Consider the following 18,025-nt stretch of genomic DNA (forward strand, 5'->3'; position numbering starts at 1 on the left):
AAAAAAAAAACAACAAAAAACAAGCAACACAACATAATCAGTGCTGAAACCTGGCTACATGGCAAAGGAAAATGTAAGCTGAGTGATAATAGAGTCTATTGCAGTTTGACATCCTTGTAGGTTTTTGGGGAGCTGAAGATGTCTACTGAAAGTTGCTTCAAGGGCATGTGCACTTCACCACTGGCAGCACAGGCTGTCCCACCTGTGTGATGGGGGTTAAGGGTGGCAGTGAGATGGCAGCCCAGGTCACCTTCCCGGGGGCGATAGCCGGGTAGTCATCACTCGCATCAATACAGTGAAATGCAAGGTTGCAGCGGTCTCAAACCTGTTCATGTCTGCATCACTGAACTTAGGAAGCACAAGAGTTCTTGACAGTTCGAAATTACAGCCCTGTGTTTGAGCTTTACCTCAGAATTCAATTGAATTAATGAAATTAATTGTGGAGAGCAGCCTGTAACCGTGGTTGTAGGCATCCACACCTCCGGCACCATGCTCTGCATTGCTGTAGTTTGCCTTGCATTCCAATGATGACCTTCATTCCCTGCATCTTGGTCTACAGCTAGCTGCAGTGCAGGTGTTTGTTAATGAGGCTCCTGCACCCTTGGCAGGTACACTTGGTGATGGGAAAGGGGTGGCTTATACTGTACTGCTTTGAAATTTTGTTGGGAGGATATGTTTGTGTTGTTATGGTTTTGACTCATGAAATCAGCTTAGTGATTTGTTGGCTCTTTTCACAAGAGTTAGGGTGCCTCCTGTCCTGGCCCAGTTTAGTGTAGTTGCATTCTGACTACCCACATTTCTGTCCAGTTTCATCTGGAGTTTGCTACAGTTGTTTATTTACATAGTAACACGTATTTACTTGGCAGTTTGCAAGCTAGCAGCAGAGGCTGAAAGAGTGAGAAAAATCCCCACTTCTAGTTAAGTTCAGTACTTGTGAGGGAATGAACATAGTGAGGCATGATAGGGTACAGAGAAAATACAAAGTAGCACTTTCACACATATAATTGATAGGAGAGGTGGGTTCTCAGAGTTTACAGAATAAAAGAACGCAAACCATAAAGTGCAAGTGTAAAAGAAGAAAGCAAAAGGCTGATGGAGAGAAATGAGTGAAGTGAAAACTGCTTAGATCTGGAGGGGGCAAGAGGAGGAAGGTGGGATGAGGTATGGTTTGAGAATGCTTTGTTAGAAGATGCTTCCCTCAAAAAGCTGGTACACCATGGGTTAAGTTGCTAAGTAGTACATGCTGTTAAATGTTTGATGTATTGTGCAGCAGAAATGGACATAACTCAGTGGTTGAGGAAGTAATGCCAGTCTGTACTGTGGTTAAAGCTGTATATTTTTTTACAAGGTTATTCTAAGAAAATAAGATTCAAAACAGCAGATACTGGCATTCTGCCCAGCATGCAGTTCACTTAAAGATAGCAGTTTGATCCACAGCTTTACAGCATGACTTGGGCACACATCTAGCATGGGTATCAGCAAGGGAGAGGGAGTCCGTTTACATGGCAGTGTGTGCACAGGGCTGGGATTTGGTCACTCACAGACCCGCACGCTGCATGTTCCACCTACAAAAGCACATTTTATCATTTACCACCCCACGTCTCAGAATTCTGCTTAAATTATAATAGGGACAACTTGCTGCAGAGTAACAGGTAGGTGGAAAAAAGAGCCCAAGCCACATCCTGTTGTGGGGAGTTGTTCTGTAGAAATACGAACTCACAGAGCTCTGAGGCAGTAAAGCTGCAAGCTGAATTTTGACAAATGACCAGTATTAGCAATCAGTTTTAACCTGGAATGGATTTCCAGAGTTAAAAATAATGCAGTATTAAACTGTGTAGCATAACCATATCAGACTAATATTTACAAGAACTCTCCCAGTGTTTTTACAAAAATACTTACGTCTGCTCCAGTGACGCTTCACGCACAGCCCAGATGTACCCCATCTGACACAGACACGAGGAGTGCATGGAAGAAAGTTATAAACAATTTTCATTTGGAAAAGGCAAGAAGTATCTTTTCGAATAGTCTTTGCAAGTGAAATTGTGCTCATCTTGACTAAATTGTCTACAAAAGGAGAGTTTTGCTTTTTGCTAGTTTTGTTTTGAGAAATGGAAAAAAATGGTTTGGAAACATTTTGGAAATATCTTGGAATTTGCATAGTAACACTGATGTGTCTCATTGTTAGTGATTGTTTTGATGTGACTTCAATTGCTAGTAAAAGTAGCACATAATGTACTTTTTGAGGGTGTTCGTTCAAAAGCAGGACAGTGGGATGGTGTATGCACTCTTGAAAGTTGTGCTTATTTTTATTTTGAGCTTGTTGACATTTTTTGGACTATCTGGCTTGGATTGTTTTAGAATTTCAACAAAAATAATTTTCATGTCAAGTCATACATACACAACAGTATTCAACTTTTAATCTGTCATCTAGCAATATAGATTACTTATTCTGTTGTCCTTTATTTCCTCTGTAACCCAGCTTAAGTAACGTTACCTATTTTTCGTGGACCAAACCCACTGAGAATTCCATCATGAGCCTTTGTAACAACAGTCAGCTTCTGTCACGTTTGAAAACCAGTCCTTCGGCCCTGTCTGTAGGGCAGACAGATTTCACCAATTCAGCAGCATATGCCTGGTTGGCTTTTTTCTGCCACCCTTTTTCATGGAAATAGGCAGGATTACTTCAGAGAGGAAAGCCATCCAGAACCCACATGCTGCCTATTCTGGGAATAATTCTGGCTTCTTAATATTTTTTCCTTTGTATCATTTATTAAAGCTGTTAGGGAATATCTGCTTGAGGCTAAAAGAGTGTGGACTCTCACTTAGCCCCATGAAGGCCTTGCACGTGGTGTTTACTTCTGCTTTTATCAAGGTGACTTTTTCTGTGGCTTTTGCAGGAGGTAGATGCATTCTTATGAGTGACTTTGATTTTTCTGCCTAAAATGATGGTAGAATTATACTTTTTAATCAGCAGATGTTATTTATTCTATGAGTTTTATTTCTGGTCTTCTGCCTCTGAAGCAGAACTTGATTTCTACACCTTTATGTCAGGTATGTATCTACTTCTGTATTCACACATTCAAACACGGCAGGCCATTCACGCGTGTTTCTGAAGGGTTTAGCAGTTTAGCCATTTCCACATGGACTGTCAGAGTTGATTGGAGGCTGTGTCAGGGTTTGCTGTTGGACTGCTGAGATGCACCTCCTGCTGTTACTGCAGTGTAATTCTCCAGACAGAGCACACATTAGTGGCATTGCTAAGAGCAGCTGAGATGTTGGAGAAGATGCTGTCTGAAACTCCATCCTTACCTTCACCGTATGCTGTAACACCACTCACTGTGTGTTGGTAAAGCAGTGCTAGAGTGGCTGGTGCTGCAGGTATAGTTGTTTAAGTCAGTGGTGCTCTAAACTATGCTTGGGCACTGTCATTCAAAAAGAGGAAAAAAACATGATTTGGTGTATATAGTTCACATTCATGCTTTCTTGACTCTCATTCTCTTCCTCCATGTAAGACTAGTTTTAAGTGGAAGAACATGCATATAGCTCATTGGCTTGAGTGCACCTCAAGAATTTATATTTCAAAGAACTCCTTTTTATTTTGACTGTAAATTTAAACTTTGTCTGAACAATGAATGTGCTTAGAATAATGATGTGCTTATTAGGTTGAAAAAAGAACAAGCTTTTAATAGGAAAAAATTATCACAGGGCAGGCAGCAGGGGATTTCATTAGCATTTATAGATTGCTAAACTGCAATTTAAAAGTCACATTTCCATCTAAAAATTTTTTCCACCGTAGTCATAGAGGGAACATTAAAAAGCATCTCTTTAGTCTGTTTACCATTTTTCAGTGGTGTTTAAAGTCATTAAAATTGCAGAAATTGTCTGCACAGGGTACACTACTTAGCTGCCATTGGTCTTAGTGGGAGTTCAGTCTATTCAATAAATATTTGTTCTGAAAGTCCTACCACGTATGGACCTGACCTCTGTTGTTGGACATCTTTGAAAATCTGGCCCTTAGGACAGCTAACAGAGTTTGCAGTGTTGTATGACTGTTTCTCCTTATCAGTGCCTCTTTTACTTGGGAAGCTCCATCAATCCTGAACAGGATTTTGTCATCATTCCTGCACCTGCAGTTCGTCTCTGTCAAGAGACATAGATGAACAGAAGAGACTTGGCCTTGTCTTTTCACGTAGTATTGTAGTTCTTTTCTACAACAGCATAAGTAGTTCTTAGAATAATTCTTTCCAACCATAAACGTTTAAGTGCTACACAAGGATTAGTGTAATTAGCTTTGCATTTGGAAATGGCAGTGCAGAGATGTGCAGTGACTTGCCCACAGTTAGCAGCACAGGAGGAAGCGGTACCAAGTTTGGAGCCCTTCTTCAGCAACTGCAGCTTTCGAGTGCTTGATCTATCCCTGAAAAATACCCAGACCACAATCTTGTAAATGTAATGGTTTGGTGCTTAAGCAGCATGAGTCATGTTCTGGGATGCTGGCAGTGTTTCTTTGTGATATTTCCGTTTCACATTCAGCTTCAGGGGCTCAGCGGGGGCTTTTGGTCTGGTTGCCATATGAAGTTCATCAGGGGTGACAAGCAAAAGCAGCTTAATGTGCTCATGTTATTTTTGTCTATATTAGAAGTTTGTGATGGAGGCTATTTCTGTTTTGCATAAAGACACCAAAATAATGTATTGAGCTGTAAGCTAACTGGAGATGCCCAGGACTCTCTTCAGCAGAGTAGCTCTAGCTGCTGGATGTCACTGTTTTGTTTTCACTGGGGCTGAGGTTTGCTCCTGGTCCCAGTGGCTAGCAGACAGTTCCTCCAAGGATCAGTTGGCCAACGCTCTCCCTCAGAACCCCCAAACTTGGGATACATTTCCTCCTAGGGTTCTAGGATTCCTTCCCTTGGGCACAACCAAAAGGCTTCCAGAGAAAATATGGCATTCTTCACGTTATATTCAAAGTAAGGTTCTCAAAACTCCTCACAGCACACTGAGCCTTCCTGGTCAGGGCTTGATTTAGAGAAAGAACCAATATGTGGGGGCCGTGTAGGTCTGCTAGCTGGAAGAGCAGCTGGTTGAAACTTGAATGTCTTCCTGCAGAGTCAGTACAAATATCTAATCTTTGTCACTTTTATTTGCAGTCTGTTTATATTAGCTAGGGATGTGAATTAGACGTTGACATTTCTGAAATATTCCAACAGATAGCCTGAAACTGTTGTTAATCTTGTAGCCTTCTCTGTCCTTAGCTCATCCCATGTCTTTGAATAGCTGCATGTTATACTCAGGGACCTCAGTAAACATGTCTCCAATCAATTGCTGTGAGTTTGTATGATCTCTGTATAAATATGTCTAGAAAGAAGTGACGGTGAAAAGTAAAAAAGCCAGTTAAGCCACAGAACAATATGGATATGAGGATGACAGTACAGGCTGAATAAATGCAGACTGGGAGTTAGGTTGTAGTTTCTAATCATTAGCATTTGAGATGGAAAAGCTTGTCATGGCTACATTAGAGGTATGCCATATCATGCCTGTTTTTCAGTGTTCACTGTATTGGGCGTGACCAAACTTGCTCACTGTATGGATTACACACTAAAATTCCTATACGAGAGCCAAAACCCCCACACTGTGTGGTTTGGAAAGCAGAGGGCTCCTGAAATGCAGGTTTGGACTCAGCATTGAGTGCTGGGTCGATGTTTGATTCAGCAAGCCTTATTGACTCGTTTCTTCCAAATCCAACAACTTGGCTTTATTCAACCACTGCTGCACCAGTGTGGTCCTGCTGAGATTCATGGCCAGAGCCTCACAGGCTGCACTTGAAGAGTTTGAGGCAGGAGTGGTTCAGAAGCCATGCAAGAGGCAAGGCTGGGGCAGCTGTAGGTTGGGCAAGAGTAGCTCACTGGGTTTTCTGAAATATTTGCTGGTCATGCTGTCTCACTTGCCTGACTATGGTTCTCTTTGGCATGATTTCCTCCTGTCCAGCAGCAGTATCAGCACTTCGCTATGTTGTGAGGCATTCAGGGTATAAGTTAGTAGGGGGAAATTGCTTGAACTCTTAAGGCAAATGCTTCCATTTTGTTGTGGGGACATGTTTGTTTCTAAGGCCGGAAGCCTTAGCTGAAGGTAAAATGCTTGTACTTGTAGCACTAGAATAATAGAAAATTGGAAGTAAGAAATAATGTGTGTTGTTTTTCTTTTTTCTTTTTGATGCAGTGGGTAGAAATAATGTAGTTTTAATAAAAATGAATGCAAGCGTAGAGTAATAAGCAAACAGATTTAGTGTTCTAAATCGTTTAATGGCTCTCTAACCATGGCTGGAACTTCAACTTGATGATACCCTGGTAGTAGCAGGAAATGAGGCTGTGCTTAAGCCATAGAAAAGGTGGGAAATGCTTGCTACTGTGACTTTTGGATTACTTTTTAAAATGTTTTATGATAAAGGTAGCAAATTTTGTACTTAGTAACTGGATGAATGTTATTTTGCAGTTGAGAAGCTTGTAGTAACTTGGTGAAGAAGTAACATCATCTCCCTCAAGAGAGAAATCTTCCTTGAAATCTTCAGCGATAGACAAAAAAAGTTTTGCTAGCAATTCCCTTATCAGCACTCCTGCAGTTTCTTCATTCAGGGTGAACCTGTAAGTCATCTCTGGGAAGACTGAAGTATATTTCAGTTTATGTTTGCATACAGTCCATTCTTTACTATTTGCCATGACATCAGAAATTCTGTTGTCATCAGTGAGCTGAGGCATTTACTGCATTGTGCTAATAGCTTTTTAGGGAACTGAATATTGCTTTTTTTACAGGCCAGTTGTCAAATGCCAGCACAGAGGGGACTTGTCCTATAAAACAAGACCCACACTTTGGGAACATCCTCCTGTTTTTCTTTTTTGAGTGATACTAGATATAAGTGATGTTAAACAGGAGTGCCTCCTTCAGTTTTCACTCGTAGGGTCTGAATACCCAACTTTCAAGAATGACTATTATCAGCTGAAGATATGATGTTGGTTTTCCTTCTCATCTTAGCAAAAAGGCACTTTATATACTGCTAAATATACAGCTATGATAACTTTGTAAAAGTGAGGTTAGGACACTTCCCTGGTGTCGCAGTGAGTCTGTAGCCCTGCCAAGAACTCAGCTTTGACATACCTGCGGGAAAGACCTTCTTCAGCAAATGTATTGCTGTGCTGCTCAAACTGACTGTCAGCAGCCAGCCATGCATTGTCATTTCTGCTTAAAACAGGTGGGACTGGCATGAGAGACAGGAGGCTTAGTAGTAAAATAGTATGCGCAGTCTTTCTACAGCTAAGCTTTACTATTGCTTGGACTTTTAGTGGATTCTTCCAGTGTTTATCAGGTCAAGCAGCCTTTAATTCTTTCTCAAAAAATAGCTGTATGTGTTTTACAGTCTGTTCCTTTTTCTGAAGAAAAACAATAAGGAAAGGTAGATAGCGAGGGGAAAAAAAAAAACATAAACATTTGTCTAAGATTGTAAATTACTAAAAATAGTGACTTTTTAATTTATTTTTTAATAAATTGATAAAATTGCCTGAAGAAGAAAAGGCTGCGGAGTGACCTCATTGCAGCCTTCCAGTATAGGGAGCCTATAAACAGTAGGGGAGCCAACTCTTTACAAGGTTAGATAATGGCAGGACAAGGGGAAATGGTTTTAAGTTGAGTGAGGGAAGATTTAGGTTGGATATCAGGGGAATTTCTTTATGAAGAGAGAGGTGAGGTGCTGGCACAACTGCCCAGAGAGGCTGTGGATCCCCATCCCTGGAGGTGTTCAAGGCCAGGTTGGATGGGGCCCTGGGTGGCCTGCTCTGGTATTGGATATGGAGGTTGGTGGCCCTGCCTGTGGCAGAGGGGTTGGAGCTTGATCATCTTTCAGGTCCCTTCTGACCCAAGCCATTTTATGATTTTGTGATTCTATGATTCTCTGATAAAATGAGGACAATATAGTTATTTTTCATGTTGCCTCATGAAACAAAACAGCAACTAAATCACCGGATAATAGCAATTTTAAATAATCAAATTTGCTTTCTAATATGTACTTCTGTTGCTTTCTCTTTTCTGGCTGCTAACTGTGAGCAACTGAAAGCACAAGTCAATTTATTTTTCATTCCTTGTAATTAGTATTTTCCTGTTCACTGTATGCACTAAAACATTCATAACAGTTTTTGGGTGATTCAAAAATACAATGTTTTTAATGTATTCATTGATACTGAGAATATTGGCCTCTATATATTGGCCTAAGAGACATTGGCCTCTTTCAAATGCTGACAAATGGAGCTTAAGCTGCTGCTGTCTGAGGAAGGACTTTTCTTACCCTTTCCTATACCCCTACCCCCTGTGTATCAAACACAAAAATAAGAGGAAATGAGTACCACCAAGAACATCAGATGAAACGCTCCGTGTCCCTTTCCCACGATTGCAGGAAACAAGATTCAGAGAGGAATGGGGAGGATGTCAGGGAGGTGGCCTATAACCCTTGAAAGTGTACAGCAAATCAGTTGGGCAACTGAAGGGACACTTGGTGTGGGAAAGGGACTGCAGTAGCTGAAGTCACTGGAGAAGTACACAGAAGTGTGACCAAGTAGGACAGCAGTGAGCAGTTACAGGCATAATGAGGGAAAGGGTACAGAAATTGCCACCATGTGAGAGTTGACCTGAGGATAATTAAATGCTACTTCCTATGGTTTTCTTTTCTTCTTTTTTTTTTCCTTTTTTTCTTTTTTAAATAAAGATTTTTGGAAAAAATACCTAATTGAGTAGAGGAGAAATCTGATTTTTATGTTTAATTCCAAGAGGAAAAAATGATTCCTGTCCAGTACTCCTCTGTCGGACAAAGTGTAGGTAAGGGAAAGCTGAATTTCATTTGTGGATTTTCATAGTGATAATATGGTTATTGTGGAAGAGTCTGAGTGTCTTTATCTGACTGAAGTGCACCAGTAGCATCACAGTCATGTTAGGAAGGAATTTCACAGCAGGAGTTGAATTTTAGCTGTTACAGTCTGCCTCAGTCCCTTTCAGAATTACTAAAAAAAAAAAACCCCACAAATCTTCCAACCTGTTACCTGATACTAAACAGAATTTTTTTCTTCAAGAGCAAAAATGGAGTGCCTCGATTTTCTGTACACTTGTGCGTTTATCATGTAAGTCAAATGCAAAATGCATACAATCCTTCATGTCACAATGGTTGCTGTTTCATCATCTACTACCACCTCTGCTATATAAGGGCAAAGTCTCTTTATTGGGCACTTTGGATACTTTTTTCAGGTTGGGCAATTCAAAGATATTACGTGAGGGAGAAGCAGTTGATGTGACGTGGCTGCATTCTTAAGCTGTGATTTTTGCTTTTGATATCATTTGAAGAACTGGTATTCCATAAGCTCATTTTGTTCTTCACATATTGTACAAATGTAATAGTGTGGTTCTGTGCAATTCCGAGCTGAATTATGACTGGATTTGTTCCTTAGCCTGGTTTACTGGAATATATTAATGTATAGATACCAAATATAATTTCTTTTCTTGTCTGTGCTGAACATTTGTATTTGATTTATGTTTACTGACCCAAAATCTTGTAACAAATAATAGAAGCAAACTAATTCAACAGCTTTCTTTTTGATCTTTTTTCTTATCTTCATAAACATTACTGCAGGCACCTCAGCTGGTACCTGCAGTAAATGGATGCTCAATGGTACGTATTCCTTTCCTATCTTATCTGCCTGTGTGTCCTGTGCCCAGCTCACAGAACATGCTTATTCACAGGGGCTGTTCATTGTCGTCACAGTGGAGGCTTAAGGGCCATTGACTGTGATGAAATGTGGTATGTCAAGCACCTTTTTTTGGTATATCCATCCACCCGATTTGCTCCTGTTCTGAAAATAGTATCTGTTCATCTTTGTTGTTTTGGAATGAGTTTGTGAATTTTTAGAAGAGAGCATGTAACAGGAGCTGAGAATGGAACCAGAACTCTGCTTTTCTTAAAATCAAGTCATTTAGAAGTCATTCCAGAACTTGTGATTTATTTATTGTTTTCCTTTATGCAGCCTTTTAAAATAATTTCTATTTCTGCAGTTTGGGTAAAGCTCTGATGCAGAATTGTGTCTGATCCTTTGCAATGAAGCAAGGGAAGAACAGGAGGAGAGATTGAGCTGGGAGATTTTTCTCTGCTCTGATCTCAGGCAAGCCTCTTAACATCTCGAAGGCTTAAGTTCCCCTTCTTTACATTGTGGGCTTGATATGTGTCCAGTACTAGGTCATCTAACAAAACTTCCAACTTCTTTAAGATACTAGAAATCAGGCTAGAAGAAACAATTTACTTGGTCATTGAGTCTTAGTATTTCTTTGCGAAAGGTTATCTATGAACTTCAGAAATTAAGTGTTGCTCTGGGGTTTGGATAATGCCTTGTAACTGAGTTTACTCTGCATCCTATACAAGTCTAGTACAATGTATTTGGCCAATTATGTCCAATTATGGTTTGAATTGTGGGATTTTGTGGTGGAATTGACTTGTGGACATGAGGTGCCAGACAGAGTGGCACTGGATAACATTTTCTCGTGGAATTAGTTTGTACTGAGTCACACTGTAGAACATTTATTTTGCCATTTTCTACCTATTGGTGGCTACTGCTATCATCTCCATCACCATTGGCTTCTTGTGAGGCTGCCTCCAACAAAAGTACTTTGCATGCCCGATCCCATGGAGCACCCTCCACGTCCCACCATGTCACTGACAAAACCCTTCCTTCACCAGGATGAGAGCTTTTCACATCTGTCTTATGCTTTAGCATGATGGCGGGTATCTCAAGAGCATCTCTTTCCCTCTCAGAATGGTTTAGGCATGCCATCTTCAGTGCAGGTGTGAACAGAAGTAACAGCACTACACTTGTGGTGCTGCTCCCTGAGTGTGCAGAGAGAACTGTCACTCTTTGTGCTTAAGATGTTATGAATGGCAGCTTTTAATGTTTTTGCCTTTAACACTGTATTTGAAGTAGACATCCAAGTGCTAGTGGATAAGCTTTTTAACTAATCCAGAGCTTTGTGTTAGTAATTAAAAAAAGAGAGTGGTGCCAGTTTTCATCAGAACTGAAAGTCACTGGGGGCATAATATATTAGAAATATGTAGTATCTGATTTTCCAACTCCAAATTCTTTTCAGAAAACTGGAATGTGTACCTTTTTATAGATACCTATGTTTTATAAGAGTTTTGCTTTTTTTTATTTGATAAAAATAAAATTAAACACTGTTAATTCTAGTGCATTTTTACTCAGTTATGAGGAGAAATCAAATGCCAGATGCAAATCAATGGACAGTTGCGCACTGATGAATGTATTTGCAGAGCAGCTTCTATAAAGTATGGAGGAGTTTGATTTTCTTACCTAGTATCATCTTAATCCTTTGCATTTCTTGGACAAATGAGGCATGCACACAACAGGTTTATAACTTTAGGAGAGTACAGCCATTTAGGACACAACTTGGCCATGTTGAACCTCCTTAGCTTCACGTGGGCCCAATGTTCAAGCGTGTCCAGGTCCCTCTGGATGACACCCCTTTTACTGTATCAACTGCACCCTTCAGCTTAGTGTCATCAGTGAACTTGCTGAGGGTACACTCAATCCCACTGTCTAGATCCGTGATAAAGAGCACCAACCCCAAGACTGACTCTTGTGGGACATCACTCTTCACCTGCCTCCACGTGGACATAGAGGTGCTGATGACAGCCCTCTGGCTGTGACCACTCAACCAATTCTTTATCCACCTCTATAATACAAATCTTGAAAGGTTCTTTTTTAATTCAGGTAAATGATCACAAACACTAAGTCAGAGACTCTATAGGTATTTGTTTTGAGGTGTACATCTGTTGGTCATCCTACAGCAATCCATAAATACTTGTACAAGTCACAGATGCACATACACAACCGTTAGTCACTTTGTGTTGTGTATTTGGCAATCAGTTGATTGAGTCATTGAATTATTTTTTAAAATCTCAGTATGTTTAGAAATGTTGGTTCATACCTCCACACCCCCTGAAGTGTGGCCTCAACTCCCACTGCTCCAGGATCCACCTCGAGTCATAAATGGCTGTCAAAGATTTCTCTACTTCTGTAACTCTAGCGTTTTAATGAGTGTCTTCACTGAAGTCGAGTTTTGATTATAAAAATTACCTTGTTAACAGACTATTGCCATTCTGTTGTATTTTTTTTTAATGTAGGGAAAATAAATTTTGTTCAAATGTACCACCTGTTGAGGAAATCAATACTGGTGCTGTTCGTAGCTCAGCTTTGCAGAGTATTTGTGTGCAAACACGGCAGATAGTATTTTCCAGTGTTTCATTATTGTGCAGTACTTCGAAGGATTCCCTTGTATCATTTCGCGTATCATGCAGTCCCCAAAAAACTGTTTGAATATACATTGTACGTACAGCAAAGGGCTAATTGTATTCTGCTGTATTGTTAGCCAGAAGGTCAGACACTAAAATTAATGTATTTCTGAATAATTCAAATTTTGTATCAAGGTTGATTTTTCATGGGTACTACTCAAAGCACCACGCTGATTTATGGCTAATGTATTACATTTTTTTCCTTAAAAACAGTGAGGGCCCATTCACTTCTCCTCACAGGTAGAGGCATGCCTTCTAAACATTCATACCTTCAAAAATAATAGAAAGCATAGGTACGGACTTGGACTCGTCTCAAATGGGTGCAGGAATTCTACAGAATTAAGGAAACTTTAACAGGAATTCACTAGAGATCTTTAGGTCAGATTCGTTGACTGTTACTGATATTATCAATATGTGCATCTCAAATAATTTTGAAAGAATCTTTGAGTAAATTCTTCTTCTAAGAAAAACTCTGTAAGTTAGCTGGGTGCCAATACATTTTTGTTTCTCTTTGGAGAACAGTTGAGTATAATTATCTTTGGATTAATTGTTTTTTGAAGTCTTTTCAATGATATAGAGTGGATTAAAAAAGAGATTACTAAAGCATTAAGACATTAAGATTCTTTTTAAGGAGGAATTCTTACCTTCTCTCAATTACAAAATGATTTTCTCATAAGAAAGTGTCAAACAAGCTAAAAAAGGTAAAATTACCCATAGCAATGCAGTTCCTCTTCTCTGACTTTTTTCTTGTTAGACAAGCAGCAGTAAAGGAGAGAAATGGCATCCCTTCTCACGTCCTCTGCTACCATTTTTCACTGGGGAATAGTTTTGTTTTTCTTGTGCTCGTTTTTCATGGGTATTAACTTGCTCCGCAGTGTTCTCTGCAGTTTGACCTTTATTTTATGTTTTGCTTTGGAGTTCATCAGAGTGGTGATACAACTTAAATGCAGTTCTACAAGATTATTTTAATTGGATGTTGGAGTAACTCTGCGTGCTGCCGTAATGGCTTCTATTAACTTGATCTGGAACTTGGAAAGACTGTCCTGTGTGGATTTCATAACCAAAAAAGTGGCTGTAACATTCTGTTGAGCAGATCTCAGATCACAGTTCATTTACTTTTGGCTTTAGGGGGAACTGAAGTGCAGCCGCACCCCGTAATTGTGCTGCTGAAGTATTTCTTCAGGCGTTCTGTTAGAGCAAAAAATGACAAGTGACATGGTTACTGCTCTGATTCACAGTCTAACCCTCTCCTGTACGAATGTTCTTTTGAGTTACGGCTGTTTCTTTTCCTTTCCTCTGTACTGTAGGCCTGGCTTAGCACTGGACTCCATCACATCAGACAAGCCTATGTGGATATTGGTAGTAGATCTTCAACAATAGCTCCATCACTAGATATATACATATATATATTCTTTCAAACTCATTGGGAGGATGAAGAATAAAGGCTGATTAGGAAAGCTGTGCTGGATTACCTGTGCAGGGTGCTGGTGTGATCAGCTCTCCTCGTTCTTCCTGTACCCCTGCGTGTTGTTCTGTCCCAACATGGGGCTGTCCAGCGGGACTGCCTCGGTTCACCTTTATTTTATTTGCTTAGTAGACAGAAGCCCAGCTTATCTAAGCCTTTGGTTTTTTTTTTTGGCTTTTTTTGCCAGTGTGCTCGCATGTGCTTGCATGCAAGAAGGAACAAGCTTACTATTTCCATTATCCTTATAAAGCGGGGAAAGTTTCTATTGCAGACCAGTTTTTGTTGCAGCTTTCCAAGAGCAGTGCTCCTCTCCTTTCTGGGGAATACCCGCTAAATGACACAGAGTACTGAAGCGAAAACTACATCTATACAAGACCTAAACCCTATAAAGGCAGCAGGAAAGAACAATCTGTCAGTTGAGTCATCAGATGCGACTGGTTTTATTTTTCAAATGTCCATTGGACCTGTTTTGAGACATAACTGATTGAGACAGAGAGCCTTACCCCCTGTCTGTAATTCACAGTCTGTGACAAGTGGAAAGGAAAGGAGCTGCTGTAGGTGGGGTTTGCCCATGGGTGTAGCCAAATCCTCGACAGCCAGCGGCTCTGGTTAGTGAAAGGTAATGTTTGAGCTGGGCCATAAACCTTGAAAAGGCAGCCATAGATCACAATTAAGGTTGTGCATTTCCTCCGTGGTGTAACTCCTCAGAGATGGAGACTGTAACTGTTTACCGAAGCCCATTTTTTGTCTTCGGAGCAGCGTTTAGGAAACCTGAACTGAGACTTATTAGGTGTATCTGTGGGAGATAAAAAGGGGGAATTGTTGGTCTCCAGGCACCACTGACAGGCTGGCTGCTGTGGTCAGAGAAGATATTTAATTTCAAAGGATAAAATACAGGATTCATTTTTTTTCCTTTTTTTTTTTATCTGAAGTTGAGCTTATCTGGTTTATGCCTTATCTAATGTGACTTATGAGAATTGTAAAATCAGCTATGTTAAGCAAACAATTTATTTTGTTTTAATTCCAGCTTCTCTTTGTTTTAATAAACCTTGGTTTTTGTTAGGATTACTGTAGTGTGGGTAATTTCACACAGATGTCTCCAAAGAGTAAGGAAAAATCCATAACTCTTTAAGAGAATAGCTGAAGGGAAAAGGATCTCTGGAACTGCTTTTCATTCCTGCGCAGCCCTGGTGGCAGGGCTTGGATTAAAGCCGTGGGTCAGGAAGTCTGGCTGCAGCTGGCAGGCGCAGGGACGGCACAGGAGCTGAAACAAAGACAAAGAGACAACGGCTTAGGCCTTTAAAACCTAAACTTTGAAGATGCTGAAGTATAAAATGCAGGAGTACTAAATAGCACAGAGGTGGTTGAACTAAATGGTCTTAGTGGTCTTTTCCAATGATTCTGTGAACAGGTTCTCTCTGTGACATGGTTGGGATGTTTTCATCTTTGCTGCTTTTTTTTTCCCTTAAATACTGTTCTGAGGCACGCAGTAATGTGAAGCACAGTGCACAACAGTCAGGTTGTGTTCTTCTCCTTCCTTTCCAGCTTCATCAAAGAAGACCAAGAAATCAGATATTTTAAGAGTCGCGTGTAATTTTATGAGGTATAAATACTGTTTTCAGACATCGTACTTTTGGCCTGTAGACTTTGCTGTGGTAGGGCCATGCGGTTAAATATAGTGGTTCAATTTTCCAAAAGGGCTTCATAATATAAAAGCTAATAACAGTGGCAGCAAAGCATGCTTAGAGACAGGTAATCAAATCTCGTGATTTAAGACATAAGCGCATTACCTGAGAACATCTGAGAGCCCTCGTTCCTCTCTGTCACCTGCAAAGCCTTCTGCAATTAGCAAGGTTCATTGTGGGCATTTGTAGTGCCTAATTTATTTGAAGCATTACTACCAGCAATCGTTCGGGAGAGGATACAGCCTTTGTATTTCACCATATATCAAGCGCTGCTGTGGAGCGCTGCCCGGCTTTGCTTGGCCGTGTTGCTGAGTGACACCAGCCTGCTCTCAAACAAAAGAGCCTGGTGACGTGGGGCAGCTGCCAGCACGGGAGCACCAAATCGCCCCATTCGCCCTCAGATCGAAGGGATCTTGAATTGGTTTTACGTGCTGCTTTGGGATTTAGTTCATCTCCGTATTCTGTAGATCGGTTGTTGTTGGTGGGGAAAAAAAACAAACCCTGCATTTCCAAGCAGCAGAACCTATGAGGAGTTCACGCAGAGTTGTATGGAACTTGCACTCCTCCTTTGCAAGTAAAACCTATAGGTAGGAATTCAGATACTGTTTCTCTTTATTCGGGATGTTGGGAAAATAACATGTTTTACCAGGTAGAACCATCTAATATTTGCTCTAAATAAATCAGGGGAAGAGACAAAGAAAGCTTCCAGGCTGAAGGTTTGAATCACAGTGTCAGATTGATCCTAAGCGACTGAAAGTGCTTTCCCAGCACCTTCTGTAAAGGGGAGTCCATGGAGGGACCGGGTCTGTGCCAGGGCTGGGTCTCCTTGCTGGGCTGCTCACCCACTTTTATGGAAGGGAGCTGGTACCTGCACTTCCAGCTTCTTTCCTGGTCTATTTTACATTTTGTACATTTCCGTGAGCTCCATAAAAGTCAAGGTCAAACTGAAGGAACCCCTGTGAATAATGGGAGACGCTCAAACTGTTCAAGACAGAGACATCGGTATTAAAGTTTTCCATTACTTATACGATGGCAGCTTCTTTTTACTGCACTTAAACTGTTTGGAAGTAGTCACAGGAAGTGCATATAGAACTCAGGACTGGCGGAATCAATTCAGTGGGCTGCATGCTGGGGGAGTCACGAGGGTGAGACTGCACGTCCAGCAGTGCTGCAGTGATTGGGTCGAAGTCCACAGAGTTAGAGAAGGGGCCCCCTAAAGTCAGCGCAGATACTCCTTTCTTGGCTCAGTTTCCACTTGATCCGGGTATTGCTGTAAAAACACTGGAGGAAATTCTGTAGCTCTGCTTTTTGCAGTTTCGTTTTGCCTGGCTGGAGAGCTGCGCTGATAAAAATTACCTTTCTTGTAAGAAAAATGAAAAAAATCTCTTGTGCTGCAATTTTTTCTTAATTAAAAACTCAATCTGTCAAGAAATAATTAATTCAAAATATAGTCTAATTTTCAATTTGAATAATGCATATATCAGACATTGCTATTAATCAGTTTGCCTTTTTCTAGAACGGTAACAATATTACTGGGGCTATAATTGAAATTTATCCATTCATATTTTTCCCCAGGAATAACAAATACAGCTACTTAAGCCTTTCTGAATGAAAAACACAACTGCATTTTTCTTGACTTTAAACAGATGGGGTAAATAAGACATCTTCAGTTATTCAAAGATGTCCGTATGGGAACATATTGATGAAATTTTTAATCCAAAAGAGGCAAAGTAAAACACCGCAAACAGTAATCTGGTGGCTGCAGCCCTTAGCTGAGATGTGAGGAATTCAGTTTCCAGCAGGACTTTAAGGTAGGTGAGCTCAAGCACTGGTGAGAAAGGGGGGCCTTTCTGAGCATGGCTGTGTGATTTAACTCCAAACATATTCATTGCTCATCCTAATCTCACTTTATCTTCCAGGGAGAGAAATGGTTAATTTTAGGGCTTAATTCATCTGACCTATATGCGGTGTCTGCTCTGCACCAAGATAGATTGTTGCACTGGGTAGCTCATGTCAAGGGTGAAGGGAGTGTGGGGTGATTAGCTCACACATAGATGTCTACACTTAATCCTTTTTTTTTTTTTTTTTTTTCATCCTTTCCCTTATGTTGGAGGTTACATTAACGAAATAATGGATTTGCTGTAGGGTGAAAGACAGATTAGCAGTGTCTGTGTAGCTGTCCTTCCGCACCTACCCCTGTGGTGCCGGAGACTTCGGGTCAGGTGAAGAGATATGAGTGTGATTCCAATGTACATGTCAGGTAGGGCCAGTGCATTTCCACACATCATTTTGCTACCAATAGAGCAGCATTTTTCCAGGGAGACAGCTGTATTAAAAATCACGTTCTTTCAATGTTCTTCTCTATTCTAGAGTGACCATCAGCTTCACTGGAAGGATCATAGGGCGTTTGCATTGGGAGCAATACACGAGCATTCAGCAGCCTTGCCAAAAGTCGAATAAACATCTCTTGATTTAGGGAGATGAAGTTTCAAA

At 40.6% G+C, this 18,025-nt stretch overlaps 1 protein-coding gene across 13 annotated transcripts in view; it reads left to right on the plus strand.

Annotated features, from left to right (window-relative positions):
- Positions 1-18,025, plus strand: part of ZMYND11 (zinc finger MYND-type containing 11) — a 102,768-nt gene that overhangs the window by 11,493 nt on the left and 73,250 nt on the right. The window contains exon 1 of one of the 13 annotated variants that reach the window (XM_046937840.1): positions 554-17,343. The exons of the other annotated variants lie outside the window; for them this stretch is intronic. The gene's annotated coding sequence lies outside the window, so the exon portion shown is untranslated. Of the gene's footprint in view, positions 1-553; positions 17,344-18,025 lie in introns of those variants that run through there. 13 annotated transcript variants of the gene reach the window in all.

The sequence above is a fragment of the Gallus gallus genome, chromosome 2 (assembly GCF_016699485.2).
Source record: "Gallus gallus isolate bGalGal1 chromosome 2, bGalGal1.mat.broiler.GRCg7b, whole genome shotgun sequence".
In the NCBI taxonomy this organism is placed as follows: domain Eukaryota; kingdom Metazoa; phylum Chordata; class Aves; order Galliformes; family Phasianidae; genus Gallus; species Gallus gallus.